The sequence below is a fragment of the Nyctibius grandis genome, chromosome 11 (genome assembly GCF_013368605.1).
Source record: "Nyctibius grandis isolate bNycGra1 chromosome 11, bNycGra1.pri, whole genome shotgun sequence".
Taxonomy (NCBI): Eukaryota; Metazoa; Chordata; class Aves; order Nyctibiiformes; family Nyctibiidae; genus Nyctibius; species Nyctibius grandis.
In genome coordinates, this window is record NC_090668.1 from 23,367,113 (window position 1) to 23,381,636 (window position 14,524).

At 37.0% G+C, this 14,524-nt stretch overlaps 1 protein-coding gene across 7 annotated transcripts in view; it reads left to right on the forward strand.

Annotated features, from left to right (window-relative positions):
- MEF2A (myocyte enhancer factor 2A) overlaps nt 1–14,524 on the forward strand; it is a 91,319-nt gene that overhangs the window by 15,366 nt on the left and 61,429 nt on the right. Inside the window, exon 1 of one of the 7 annotated variants that reach the window (XM_068410159.1) lies at nt 7,727–7,745. The exons of the other annotated variants lie outside the window; for them this stretch is intronic. The gene's annotated coding sequence lies outside the window, so the exon portion shown is untranslated. Of the gene's footprint in view, nt 1–7,726; nt 7,746–14,524 lie in introns of those variants that run through there. 7 annotated transcript variants of the gene reach the window in all.

The following is a 14,524-nucleotide window of genomic DNA, read 5'->3' on the forward strand; positions in this document are numbered from 1 at the left end:
TGCAAATGCCTTCATCCTTGTCTCCCTGCCTAGGTGCAGTTTAACAATCTCTTGTCCTGTTCTTTGTCAGTGTAACAGGGCAGAACAGTATTTTGAAGAGGACGTATGGCATGCCACGTGACTTGGCTAAAATGAAGTGATGTAAACAATTGAAGTTATGTTGCATATGATTTTTGGTGTGAGGATCTGGAAGAGTGATTATGTCAGACTTCAGCTGTTTATTCTTTATAATTTTTTCTTTTGATAGGTAGTTTTTGATAGAAGTATTTCAGCTCCTCCTTTCTCTGCTTGGAGCTTTCATTCATTTGACTTCTCAGTGGGTGGATGATGAGTTTTCTGTGAGATTTATCTATTAAAGTGCTAGTGTTTTTCTCCCAAGGAAGAAAGAGAAAGTCTTGTGCATTTTACTCTCAGTAAGTATCTCTTTTTTGCTTATCTTAATATCTTTCCTTCAATTTTTGGTTAGTCTTCTAATGCTCCCATCAATAAAGTTCCAGATCAGTCAGCTGGTTATGTTACACGAACAGATTTTTGTTCCTTTTTTCCACCTGGGGTCTTGAAAAGTAGATGCTCCAAAACTGACCAATTATGTGTTGACACTTTTGGAGAAACAAAACAATTACTTACTATCTGATCTTAAAAGCAGAGCATCTGCATAGTTTTATATTATGCAAGCTATGCTTTTATTGATAATCGTGTTAGGTAGGTTTTTTCTGTTGTTGGGTTTTCGTTTGCTTCTGAAATAACAGTAACCTGTAATGCATCAAACAGTTGCAGATAATTTTAATTCCAAGTCCTCCACCAAGGTCCCCATTTTTTAAATGCTCTGTATAATATTGAGCATTTATTATTCTTAGTCAAAACATGTTTCATATGATCTGTAAGATTAACTTTTCTCTGTAAGACCCTAATATTATTTGCTTGCAGTAGAAACTGTTTTTTTTAGTTTTTACTATTGGTGAAATTTGGAAGCTGCATTTTTAGTGGTGCAGTCAGAAACGTTAATTAGAAGGATGGAAAACATGGTTTTTGCAGACAGGTATTTGTTGATCCCATTCCCTAGTTTTGTCTTCATATTGAAGTTTATTGGTGCGCTTATTTCATTACTTTTCTGTGGTTTTTATCAGTGTAGCTCTTGTTTTTAGTTATGTGGTTTTTTTCTTTGCAAAAGGAATCTGGTATAAGGCTGCTCTAAGTGTGTTAACTGTTGTATACTTCTAATGTTCTGGCACTTTTTTTTTTGTGTTCTTCAATGCTGTGCCTTTGCTAATAGCAGGTCAGAATGGAGCGTAACTTTTAAGTCATCAAGATGGAAGAAAAAATTCCAATAAGATATAATGAAAAAGTCTGCAGATACGGAAGTGATGGCTTAAATATTTGAGCAGTAACAAGTCAAATGCAAAGTTTAGCAGAAGTATACAATTGGAACATTATAATTCAGCTAGGCTCACGTTTTTGACGGTTATGCAGAGGTGAAGCGTGGTTCTTGAGGAGGTGGTGTTTTTTTTTTCTTTGCAGCAACAGCTTCTGTGCTCCCATGGGTTGGGGGCATGGGGAATTCTTGCTAGCAGCTGCATAGAAACCTCTAAGTACAAAGGTGGCCCAGATTTAATGTTAAAGCTATCAGGCAGAGTACTGCTGTGTATTGTCACTTAAGTTGATGTGATGCTATTTGACCAGATAAAGTATCTCAATCATGTGCTTGTGTGTGACACTGTATGAATACATATTCTGTGTGTGCAGCTAATATAAGCGTTTCTCCTGGTTCATTAAAAATCTCTCTCCTATATTGGAGATTATTTGGTACCTCCAACACGGTCCCATAGTGCAGAAGTTCTAATGTCAAAATGAAACATGGTCAGTTTATCAGGACCATACCGTAGACTTCAGAGAGTTTGGTGCTTAACCTTTGAGTGACTAAAATTGCAAGTGTTTTAATACTTTTCTTCTGTAAAAATGTGGTATTCTATATCTTTCTGTCAGTGTCTTATTTGATAAATGCTAGTGTTCTCTGCAGACTAATTAAGGACTTACTCTGAATAATGAGCTAAAGTATCATCTACTCAAAATCCAAGCATTTATTACAGCCTACCTGTACCTTTGCCTCTCTTTGTTCTCTTGATACACCCATAGCATATCTTTCTTGTGGATTACTCAGTTTCTTGTTGATAGTTCTGTCTGGTTTCCAGGTGTCCCCCATCCAGTGGAAAGGGAGGACCAGTGATGTATGAGCAGTCTCATGAAATTTCTACTTGAGAGAAACATTGTTGGGATGTGCTTCTAGTATGCAGCAAACGTGGACTTGCAGCTTAAGTAGGTATATGAGATAACTTTAAACTAACCACAGTGGATATGGTTTCACTAGAGTAGCAACAGTCTGAGGTTTTTATGTGGGCTAGCTGCCTAAATATTTACCAAAGGTCTGTATGATTCCCCCTGCCTCCAGCTTCAGTGCTGAAGCTTACTGTGATTACACTCCTACTGATAAGTATTTGAGGTTGAATTAGGCTTTCCTCTATGCTTATGAAAAGAAAAGGATTAATGTGTATTCTCCCAGCAGAGTGCAGATACTGTTCTAATCTGTCTTGACCTCTGTGGTCAAGTCTATTACCCTTTTGTTTTAGCATTCTCCAGGGTAGCAGTCTGAAGCCATGAAACACATTATCTGAAATGTCCCCCTGTGTTAGTCTATAGGCAGCTTTTAGAAGGGATTGCCTTCCTTTCCCCATTAGGCTGGCATTCTCTGCAGTGGCATCCTCTTGTGTAGTATGACATAGGAAAGCATTGCGACGGAGGTTGATAAAATATTTCTAGTGTGTGCTCCATTAATTTTGACAACTCAGATTTGTTTGTACTTTTTATATGCCAGTGTGTGTATTTCTATATATGTAGAGACAATGTGTAGGGATTTTTAGTATGTTTTTTTAATAGAGAACATCTGCTATGAAATTGTGAGAACAGCATGCAATTATACTCATTTAAAATATGTTCTAGTAGTTACTGTGTACCCAGTTGGTTTAATAAACCAGTAAAATATTTCAAATGTAGTTGAATATCCTACCTAGTTAACAACATGTACTGTTTTGAATTTAATCAGTCTTACAAGTTATAGGTTATAATCTTGTGACCTTTTCCTTAAATTTTCGTAGCAAGAGAGTAAGACAAGCCAATTAGCTTTGGAGTTTAGAATCTTAAAAATTCGTAATATAGATAATATAAATGCAAGGCTTACATGTGTGTGTTTAAAATGGTAAATAGGTTGAAGTAGCAGTAGCATACTTAGTACTCTGTTGGCATTGTTTTTCCGTTCAGATGGTTGGTTGGAATGCGAGGTCTCTTCCTATATTTGCTATAGCAGAGCTAAACTCTAATGTCACTTATAGGAGGAATTTAATACAAGCAGCTTGTACAGAACTGACCTGCTGCCATGATAGCATGTAATATATTTAGCATGCATGTGTCTGGTAACCATGAGATCTTATGCAAGTGAATAAAACAGTGAAACTCTCAAAAGTTACAATTTCTCTGAATGTTTTCAGAGTTCTGTTAATGAAATGAAATGTTATCAAACTTTTTGAAGAGACTGACTTTGTAACTGAGAAGTAACCAGCTGCAGAATTTGGAATGCTGCAGCATTGCATCTGCTTATCAGTGTGAGACAGGACTGAGAATTCGAAAGTAGTTGGATTTTTTTCATCCACCATGATTTTTGGAGTATTTTTTTGTTTGTTTTTTTTTTTTTTTTAGGCTGTTATGATTCAGTTTTCTGCTGCCGTGATGACTAAAGATTAATTTTTAAATGAAATCTGAAAATAGCAATCCGATCCTCAGGTACTTAATCTTCAGGAAAAGTTACAAATGTAAATTTGGCAATGCTGTGATATTGTCAGAATTTCTTGGTCTCGTCTGTGCTTAAAGATAGTGTGTCAGTTACATGCCTTCTGCAGATTTCACAGGTCACCATTTGGGAGATGATATGCAGGGCAGAGTGGCATACGTAAGTCCTCTATCAAGACAATGTTACAAGGTGGATAATCTCTTTAATGGAATATAATTTCTCTCATGCAAAATCCTAATAAAGTTTAATACTACTTTCTCTGCTGGTTTGTTGCTGAAAGGGTGATGTTGGTTTACTGTTTAAGGTTTTTTTGATGTCTTCTGCTGAGCAGAAAGAGTGGGATGGCTTGCTCATTGTCTCGTGTTTGTTGCACGATCCCATTTGGCATGTGGTAGCAGGATTCTTCTTGCACTGCAGCTATGGGCCCAGATGAATAAAAATGTCCTAGGTTGGATCTAAGCGCCAGAGTGCAGCTTTAATACTGAATATGGGGAAATGTATTTCTAACAACTCATAGCTAAGTGATTTCCTTAGTGTCTCAGACTTGTATGATTGCATTCCTTAAGCCTGAAGATTCAAGTGGGTTCTGAATGCTTTGGGAGTTCCTTTCTTCAAGTCCAGTGGTCACACGTCATGCCAGTGAGGCTTCGCTAAAAGCAGAGGAACGAAGGGTTCCACCTCCCCCAGCTCATGTAACTTGTATATCTTCCAGGTGGTAACTTTTTCCGCCTCTTCCTGTTGAGAAGACTGTAGGCACTTTCTTCCAGATAATAGGTTGTTGGATTTTGTTTTTTGATGGTATTTCTCTAGATGCGCTGTCATTGGGGAATAGTAAGCTCCTTCAAAGATTGAAGATGTTTTCTATTGAATTCTCTAGTTTTGGTAGATGCTGCATTTGCAGAAAAATTACAAGGAAGCCTAGTGGATTTTCTATTGAGTACTTTAAGGACACACATAGTAAATCAGCATGAAATTGTCCTAAATATAATAGAGAACTGAAGTTATTCTATAAAGTGTAACGATATTGTGCGCTCAGAGTTATGTACCTTAGCATACATACTATTTCCTAGTCCTGCAGAATATAATTGTGTTGAAAGCTATGGTTGGTCTTTTTAAGTGTTTCAAAATACATCAATAATCCTCTCTGCCAGGCTTCTGAATTAATAGCATATGAAAACAACAAGGTCCATTTAGAGTTCCCATTTTGTTTTTCCATAGCAGCCTGAATCTGAGACACTGCAGAACCACCAGTGAAAACTCAGATCTCTAGCAAAAGCTGCCACTTGTTTATAGTGGATTTGTTAGTGCTATTGATGAATACTTATTAATTTCAGTTCCATGATTTAGCTTGCTTTTTCTCATGGCTCTTCTAAATAAATTTTTCTTACAAGAGCTGAGTCTTGTGCTTAATTGATTTTGCTTTCAGAAGGCCACGGAATACCATGTGCATCCTTGAAAGGCCTTCGCTTAAGGTGAAATCCTTAAAAGTGAATGAGAACCAGTTTCTTTTTAATGTCTGTTTGAGGCTACTAAATTTAAAAAGCCATGTCTCTGTTCTATGCTTCGTGGCATCAAATTGGATAAAACGCCACAGATAAAACTCCCTACACATAAACTTATTAACTCTTTCTGCTGCTGTCCTCCATCACGCTTTTTCCTGTGCTTTTGGGGACTTCCCCTTCTCTTTAATACCTTTCTTCCAGCTGTATGGGGTGAGCATCTTCACTGGGGCAAACTTGGACTCATTCCAAAAAAAGAACAGCGAGGCTTGAGAGCTATCTCGCCTCCATATGGGAAGACTACAGGGAATACTGCCATCCTGTTTAGGAATATTTTGGTTTCAGTTCCACCTGCTGAAAGAATTAGGCAGTGGCACCCATTGGAATAAAATGAGATTTTGAGTCTTGAGGATTCACTAGATAATCTTAAGTACTTCTGCCTCTCCATGCCCAAACTGACATCGTGCAAATAATGCAAATGGATGCATTAAAATGTAAGAGCAGAAATCTTAATTTACTCTGTTTAAACCAAAGCTCTGTGCATTGCCGCTTTCTAGATGCTGTACACCTACAGTGTACTTATCTATTACTGAACTGTGCGTTTATGGTAGTCTTAAGATTTTGATATGGTGCTTTTTCTGATGTGGAGTCCTAAAGGGGGTGTGGTTTTTTTGAGTAAGTCATGCAAACAAAGGGAAGTGCCTGCCATCTATAAAGGCTCGCTAATGTTGTTAATCAGATATTACTGCCAAAATTAAACACATTCAGTGGCAGACAAAGAGGAAGGAAAATCTGCAAGAAGCTAGAAGGAAGAATCCCCACAAGTATTGGTTTATGTAACATGTTAAAAGAGTAGTGCCTGCTAGAAGTACAGGGTAAGCTTGTTTTGGTTCATAGCTTCCTTTTGAAAGCAGGCAAATGTTTATAGTGTAGAGGATGTCTCCACCCCTCCCCACAGTGAAGCTGTGTGCTGGAGAAAATGGCAACACTGTGTAATGGTGAATTCTTACAAATCTAAACATAGACCATAATCATAGGTGTGTCTGTGCTGGGGTAAAAATCTATGAGCGTCAGACGACATCATAAGCTGAAGTTTTGAGAACTAGGTCCGACTCAGGGGTCAGCATTTCGGGTGATACTAACAAGTCTTTGTTTCAAATCTCAGTTTAAAAATCTGCTTATCTTGGGAGCAGGATGAAATCTGCTAAAAAGCAACTATCAGTCTGCACTTTGTCTGAAAGATACCTGTCTTCCAGTGGGAAGACAGAATTTTGTAGTCTTTGTGTTTTGTTTTGTTTTTCATTTTCTTTCCTTGAAGCAAGTCTGAATGCATTTCCTTACAGCTTCTGTAATCCTGCCTCAAAGTAGAGGATAAGAACTGAGTGAAAAGTGGAACTCGGTCACCAATACAATTTCTTAATTAAAATCCACTTTATGAATTCTTTCTTCCATTTCTTATGTGCTGACGGGAGTGTCTCGTGTTTTGGCATACAGCTTTTCCCGTGTTTGCTGTAGGTTGGCTGTTTAGTTTTTGTTATGCAGTGCACAGCCCTCATATACAAAACTTGCATAGCATCAGTTAGGGGGGAAGGAGCTGAGCTACGTTAGAACATGAAAGGATGCAACTGGATGCTGGAAGTTACTTGCAGTACGATTTGTAGCCGAAGTTAGAGCTTTGTTAGTGTATATCTGTATGTTGCAATGATATTTAATAGATAATTGAAGATTTTAAGGGTGATACATGAAAGCAGGTATGTTCAAAGGTGCACCAGTCTTACTGAGGGGAAAGTACGCTTTCAATATAGGCAAAAGCAGCAGTGATACAGATGAACATGTTGGGCCCTGGTTACACTGTCCCTTCTAGGCACTGTCTTTGCTGATGCAGGTGAAATTGGAGACTGTGAGCACTGGTATCTGCTGTTTGCCAGCTAGCTGTCAATATTTATTGCTTCAGCTGCTGCAAGGCTTCCAGTCAGCATGTAAAAGAAAGACAGTTTTAATGTCCTCAAGGCCTGGAGTACTCAACAATAATTTTTTTAAAGATGAGTTAAGGTTTCTTGTAGGTGCAAGAGTGCTTCTACACAGGTTCTCTAAGTTCTGCATAAACTGCTTGCCAGTTCGCTGTGATTTACTTTTTTGTTCATATAACTCCATGTAATCATGTTCTCTGATCACTTGCTTAGAATGAATAAAATGAGATGCTGTAAAATAATTAAGCTAGCATCTGATTCTAGTATACAGAATCCACTTTCATGAATATATTTAATATGTGAGTTTGTTTTTTTGTTTTTTGTGTGTTTTTTTTTTTTTTGCTTAGGTGTGTTAAGTATTATAGAGGTTTTCTTGGGGACAGAATGCTTCATTGTCATACCAGAAAGGAATGGAAGAAATTGCAGATTCTTCCTGAGGTACTCTAGTGATACTGCTAGAATAAAAATAAAATAATTTCTATGTCTGAATAAGTCTATTGCGTGACATGCAGGAATTTAAAACTGGCTTTCATCACTTGTTTCTCCAAGCTCAAAGATTGGCTGAGGTATCTGAACTTGCACATTGCACACTTTCTTCTGCCAGGGCTACAGGCAGTATCAAAGTCTTACAGTGGGATGCAACTGCTCTTACCAAAATAAGAGCAGTTGCTGTTAACATTAAGTGCCGCAATTACAATTAAAACCTTCAAGAAGAAGTCATTCATGTCCGACTGCTACATATTTGCTTTACAACTCAAATGTGCTCCCTAGGTCTCTTAGTAAGGTTTTTGTCAGAGATGAACAAGAAGACAGCATGGATGGGAGGGATCCAGCAGTGTGTGTGAAATGGGCACTGTTTTGTGTAATTTTTCTAGCAGGTTCAAATCACTGATGCAATAATTAAATGCTGAGATGTCCACTTTGACTATCTAATAGTGCAAGAGACTGAGGCTGATCATGCAGTCTTCCCTTCTGAAGTGGTTTCAGGGCTGCTTCTTGGCATTTCTGGCAGTTTCTTTGATAGTGAGGATAATTATATTTTCCTTTTCCAAAATCACGATAATAAGCTGTGTGTGACTGTATTCTTATTTATTTATTTTTAATGCATAATTGCAAGTCTGGATGGCCAGCTATATTTATAGTCTCTGATTCCTGACTGACCCTGGTTATTGTCAGGTCTAGGCAGTCATTGCATCAGATAGTACTTGGCTGGCCAAGTAGTAAAGACGGAGATGTCTACCTTAGAGTTTCCAAAAGCTTGCATTTGCATCTAATGTTTCATGTCAAAAGTTAAATGAATATACTTGTTTAAATGGAAGAGGTTTTCAGTGAGAGAAGTCTACAATAATCTGAGCCTGCCTGAGCTTCTGCTTCAGATTCCTGTCTGCTTAATGTAATTGAAAATAGGCCAGCTGCCTTTCAAGTACATTAAGGTCCAGCTTTTTGTGATATCTTGCATTTCTCAATGTTCCTTGCTCTTGTTTAACTCTTCAGTGATGTAGTAGTTTATTCATGTAGTAGTTTATCAGAAGGACTTTATATATTTATGTATGGATCACTTAATTGATTCTTGCTTGGGACCTCAATTAGATTTTTCTGGGCCTTCACTTAAACTTCTGTCAGCTGTATCTTCTCATTCAGGCCTTTTTAGTGGCTCTAGTCATGTAAGATGTTGGTCAGGGTTTGTTGACAGGAAGAGAAATTGAAATATTTTCGATGTTTTGAGGATTTCTGTTTTTAATACAATAATGGGAACAAATGGGTCAGACTGCTCTTTTTTATTTATAGTCATTGAGTATTTCATTCCAGAAGCTATTGAAACAGGTATGTTAATACATCTTGCTCTCCACCACTTGAATCATGTAGCTTTGCTGTGAAGCAGTAATGTTAGTTAGGGTCAAATGACTTAAGTTTTCTATTTGCAGCAATATGCAAGAAAGGTGAAATAATGAGATTTTATCATTTGCTCTGCCTTGCAGGTATAGCAAGTAACAGAGTTACTGTAGCATCATGAATTTCCACTTGTCAACTAAACCATATTAACTGACTATGTATGCTTGTTACCATTGCTAAGGAAAAAATAGTTTCAAAGTTAGTTAGTTTTAGAATTAGGTTTCTATTCAGAGAACAGTTCTTATCTGAAGATTCAGTGTACTATAATCAGTGTAGTTTAGGTAAAACTCTTGCAAGTGAATCAAAGTGGCTAGGTTAATATTAATGACATCTGAATGCTTCTGAATAAGATACATACCACAACACCTAAACATACTGTAGTAAACTCAGTTTCTACTAAGAGAAGAAGTGAGAATATTAATGTAGTTAACTTCTGTTTTTAATGGCCTGCCCTGTACTTGATTTGGACAGTCTTAGCTTGTGATTGCTTTTGAGAATATAGACATCCAAATGGAGGGCAGTAACACTAGCCTTGGTGGGGGGGAGGGTGGGGAAGCAGGGAGAAAAAGAGGGCTGTGAAGTACTTGGATCAATAAAATGTTTTTGGTTGTAAGGCATTTCATTCTAGGGTGCTTTTAAAAGTGGCTGCTGAAATTAGAGAGTTTGTGGGAATCAGACTGTTTCTTGACCGTGGGTGCCTAGCATCATCTTCCTGAGTTCATTGTTGTAGCCTGTATTCTGCCTGTATTTAATCGTTTTCCAGTATGTCACTCCTGAGATATAGCTGAGTGGATTCATCTCACTTGTACGTTATTTTATTATTTGCCACCTGTCTGTCTCAGATTCTGAAACCTTTAGGTTATAAAGAAGTAGCCTCCCTGCATGTTTGTAAAGGACCTGCCCTATGATCTGCGGTACAGCCCCGCCCCCCAACAGTAATGGTGTTTTATTTTACTTAAATATAAAATGACTGTTTACTTAAAAGGGTGCAGGGAAGGGAATAATTAATTGAAATTTGGTTTTAATCTCTCTGAAGCACAGTAACTTTTTTTTTTTCTAAATTTTATTTAGAAATTTGAACTGGTGCTGTATCTGAATTCTAAAAGATGATACTGAGTTTTGAACAAAGGCTATGGCAGCTACAGAAAAAGAATCTTACCACTAATCTTTGTCAGCAACATGTAGGCGTCTTTATGGTTTAGTGAATGTCTTATTGAGGCAGGCAGGCTGTTTGAAGCATTATGTTGTCATATCTGTCTGGTGTATAGTTGTTGCACTTCAACAACATGACTGTATGCTGTCGTTTAATCAGGCATCGAATAAATTATCAAGAAAGCTTTCTGGATAATTGTTCAGTGATTTAAAGCTTCTTATAGATTCTTTGATGTGTGATATATGTCGCATGTGTTCTCTGTTTCCCTGTCCTGTTCTCTTTAAAAGGCGGGGTGCCTGTATCATGTGGAATTCTCTGGAAGACTGGAAATGTGTGTTTGGTAAGAAAGAGAGTATGCTCAGGAGGGAAGTGATTGTGGAGACTACCTGTCATAGCAGCTTAAAAAAAAAAAGAAAAAAAGAGGGGGAGTCAAGCAAGAAGCTTGGAGCCTGCAGCTTGTGCAGGGCACGAAGAAAAGCTGATATATAGGATCAGGAAGAAGCAGATAGGTAAAAATGAGCTGAACCTTGGGAAGAAGTTTCCCAAGTACAAAATGGGAGCATGTGGTGCTCTGTGTCATAAAGCCACTGTTGACTGAAGCCAGACTTGGAAATGAAGACCCATCTTGCAAGGACACAATGTGCAAGGAAGAATCTTGTTTATAATTCTTCTGTATTTCCATTCTCTCATCTACTCACATTTGTCCCTTGCTAAGAACGTTAATAAAATGTGGCATTTTCTAGTTTGAAGTCTGGTTTGAGGAAGCTCTCTGTAGGAGAAGGTACAAGCAGAGCCACGTGAAAGCTGTGGGTGCCGTTGTATCCCGTTACATTCCTGAAGTCAGCTGTAAATGCTTTTGATTGCTGTAATGTTTGTTCAGAAACATGTGTTGAAGTTGCTGTCATGTGGCTGTTTGTTGCATTACCTCAACAGTTTGTACTTTGTAGGCAAAGTGGACGGTTTTCCTCTTTGTAAAAGGTAGAAATGAATTGCCAGAAGTTTAGTCACTCATAAGTGTTCAGAACTTCACTGAGTTTTAGAAGTCTTGCTACAAATCACAAAATTGGTTTGCTGAAGTACCAAGCTAGTACAGTTTTTTACATCAGGTAAAACCAGTGTTAAATAAGATTACCTCATAATTTATGTTCTTTGTTTTTTTCAGTAGAAGAAACTAAAAACCAGAGGCAAACAAATGCCTTTTCTATATGTACTTCCTAAGGAAAAATCTGTTATGGTTTCTACTCTCGCCTTGGGAAACTGTGCCAGTTATACACCAGTCAGTTTTAATATACTGTGAACAGACACTTTTTCCTTAACTGGAGAATTGCTTATTTGGCATTTGCTACAAGGAAACTGAAGCGCAGCCTGCAAAATTTGAATACAATTTTAAAGAAAGCATTTGAAGGATGAGAGTAATAAATCTTGTAACATTGCCCTACGGTATGTGCTGTGTTCTGAATATTTTTTTTGCCTGTTGTCATTTCTATAAATTTTAAATCTTATATCAGGATGCTGTTTGAGTTAGCTCGGTTGGTACCTTGTTTCATTTTGAACTATGTGTAAAAGTAGTAAGTTCTATTTGTATTTTTTGATGTTGCTTTCAGGTGTTTATTTTTTTGCCATATAATCTAGCTGTGAGATGTGATTATGATGCATCAGAACTTATATAGAGGGATATTTTTGTCTAGTTTTTTGTTTACAAATGTTCAGTTCTTTATATAGTTCTTTATATGTAGGTTATTTGTTGAGGTTCTAAATGGTTGTAAAAGTAGCAAAAAAAAATTCTCACTAAAAATTGCAGTACTCCTCAGAAAAGAAAATCTACTTAAATCATGTAGTTCTCAGGGGCAAAAAGAAGGACAATACTCCTTATAGATAAGGATGTCCAAACAGAAGTGCCAGGAACCTGAATTTTGAAGGTTACTTTGACATGATGTTGCTTATGTTTGAAGTGCTGCTCCCACTGAATTCAGCCCGGCATGGCCATGTTAAAAAGTCAGAGCAAAGCTTTAGATTTAATTATCTATAAAATGATGAAAACAGTGAGTGACCACATATATGAAAAAAAAACGGGTGATGCAGCTTGTCTATAATTTCATAAGAAATCTGACCAAATCAATTTAGTACTTTAGAACAGTATTCTTGTAGCTGTGAAACCATCTTCTGTCCCCTTGCAGTCCCCAGTCTTATTCGCTGTATGTACTCCGATTTGCTCTACTGATTTCTGTAGAGGTAAATATAGATGTGACAGGTGGGGCAGAGGTATTGTGAGAACTTTGAGATAGTGAGCTGTACCTTTGCCAAATAAGATTATCAATAGATTAGAAGAATAGACATAAATTTGAGATGGGAAAAGTAATGAGTCAAGATAGCAGTAATTAAAGCTTGAGTGTCACTACGGTAACTGATGGAATATGAAGACTGCTGGAAAGAGATTTCCCAATGATAATACTTTTTCCTAAAGCCATGACTGAACTTAGTGGTATGTAACACGTTTTAAGTGTTATCTGAAGATCCATCGATGAGCCTGAAGAAGATTGATGAAGTGTTAAGATGTTGCAAAACCAGAAGAAAGCTCAGTTCCCGTAGGTAAATGTATTAATTGGAAACTGAAGAGTCCTGTGTAAGTATTCTATTCTCTCTTATTGTAAGATGAAGAAAAACATTAAGATGAACCTTTTTAGTTGTCCACACTGTTAAGTGTTTGGTATTTAGTTAATTACCAGTGCCTTGTGAAGGTCTTTTCAGCTGATTCTTATTGAATCATTAGGATAGCTTTAAAGAAAGGATATTATTTCCCCAGCTGAGAACAGCAGCATGGTTTCAGTGATTCCCACCCCCTGCCAACTCCCCTACAAGATGAATGTAAAATGTTCATTTCACCAGGTGCTGTTGTGTCTTCTGTAGCAGCTTTTTGTTGCGGGTGAAATGGTGTATAATTTAAAACCATCTCTAGTAGACATGTTCTTATCAGCATTTTGGAAGGTACATCCTGGTGGTTCCCTTCTTTTGAGGCAGAAAGGAGTTTTGCTAAGAAGACATGTGGCTCTGTGCCTTTTTTTTTTTTTTTTGCTACATGGTAGTTAAATTCCACAGCCATTACAGATTGATAATATACTTGAGGCAGATGTTTTTGATCTTGAAAAACTTTTAATATATTTTAGTTGTATATTTACTTCACGAAATAAACCTTCCTTATGTGGCTTATGTTGCACAGAGGTCTATGGGTTTAAGACCTGCTGCTTTAAATGCTTTTAGTTGCACTTTGAGCTTGTAATTTTGAAAGTTATGAAACATGTAATGAATTTTAAACTAGTTAAATACCTGCCAATTCTCTTCTGTTTCATTATGGAGCCATCATATCTAAACTTTAGATTTTTGCATCTAATTCATTAATTTTCCAAGAGCTGTAAATGGGGGGGAAAAAGGGAGGATTATCTGGTCAAAACATTTAAAATTGTGATCAAACTGACATAAAAGCGATGGTTCATTCACTAGGAAACTAGTCTTTCTGGCCATAGCTTTTAAATACTGGGTTTTGTTTTAAGTGTTCAGAATCATCTTTCCTTGTGGCTATTTTTGTATACTATGGAAAAGTTGCGTCTTTCAAGAAATCATATGATAAATTAGGAACAAGTTTCTTGAGAAACTCTCCAGACCATGTTTTCCAGACTGCTATTCAGTTATGCAGTTATTTTCTTGATCCGTTTGTAGAAGTCTGGCAACAGAATTCTTGTGGTGACTTAATATTTTAAGTTGTGCTTCTATCTGAAATTGGATTTTAGGCCAGTATTGAAAGTTTAGTACTCTTTCTGTGGTCTTCTTCCTCCACTGTTAGCTCATTAGTTTCCAGATCCTATTTTCCAACTGCGTTCTAATGTGTTTTTGAGAATGCAAAGATAAATTATTTTAGAAAATATCAAGACCAAATTTATGGATGGGAATAATGAAATAGTATTTAACGTCACTTGAAAATATGTGGTAAAGATGTATGCTTTTACAGATAGCTTGATAACGGCTATTTTGCTTCTAGAGGGTATAAATGCTCAGAGTAAGGTGATACACGTTTTTTGGACTTAAGCAGTAAGCCAAGAAAAAAAGCTTTATAGCAGTGTAACAGTGTGAAAAATATTTGGATATTGAGTTTAATTGAAAAGTGAACCCATTTAAC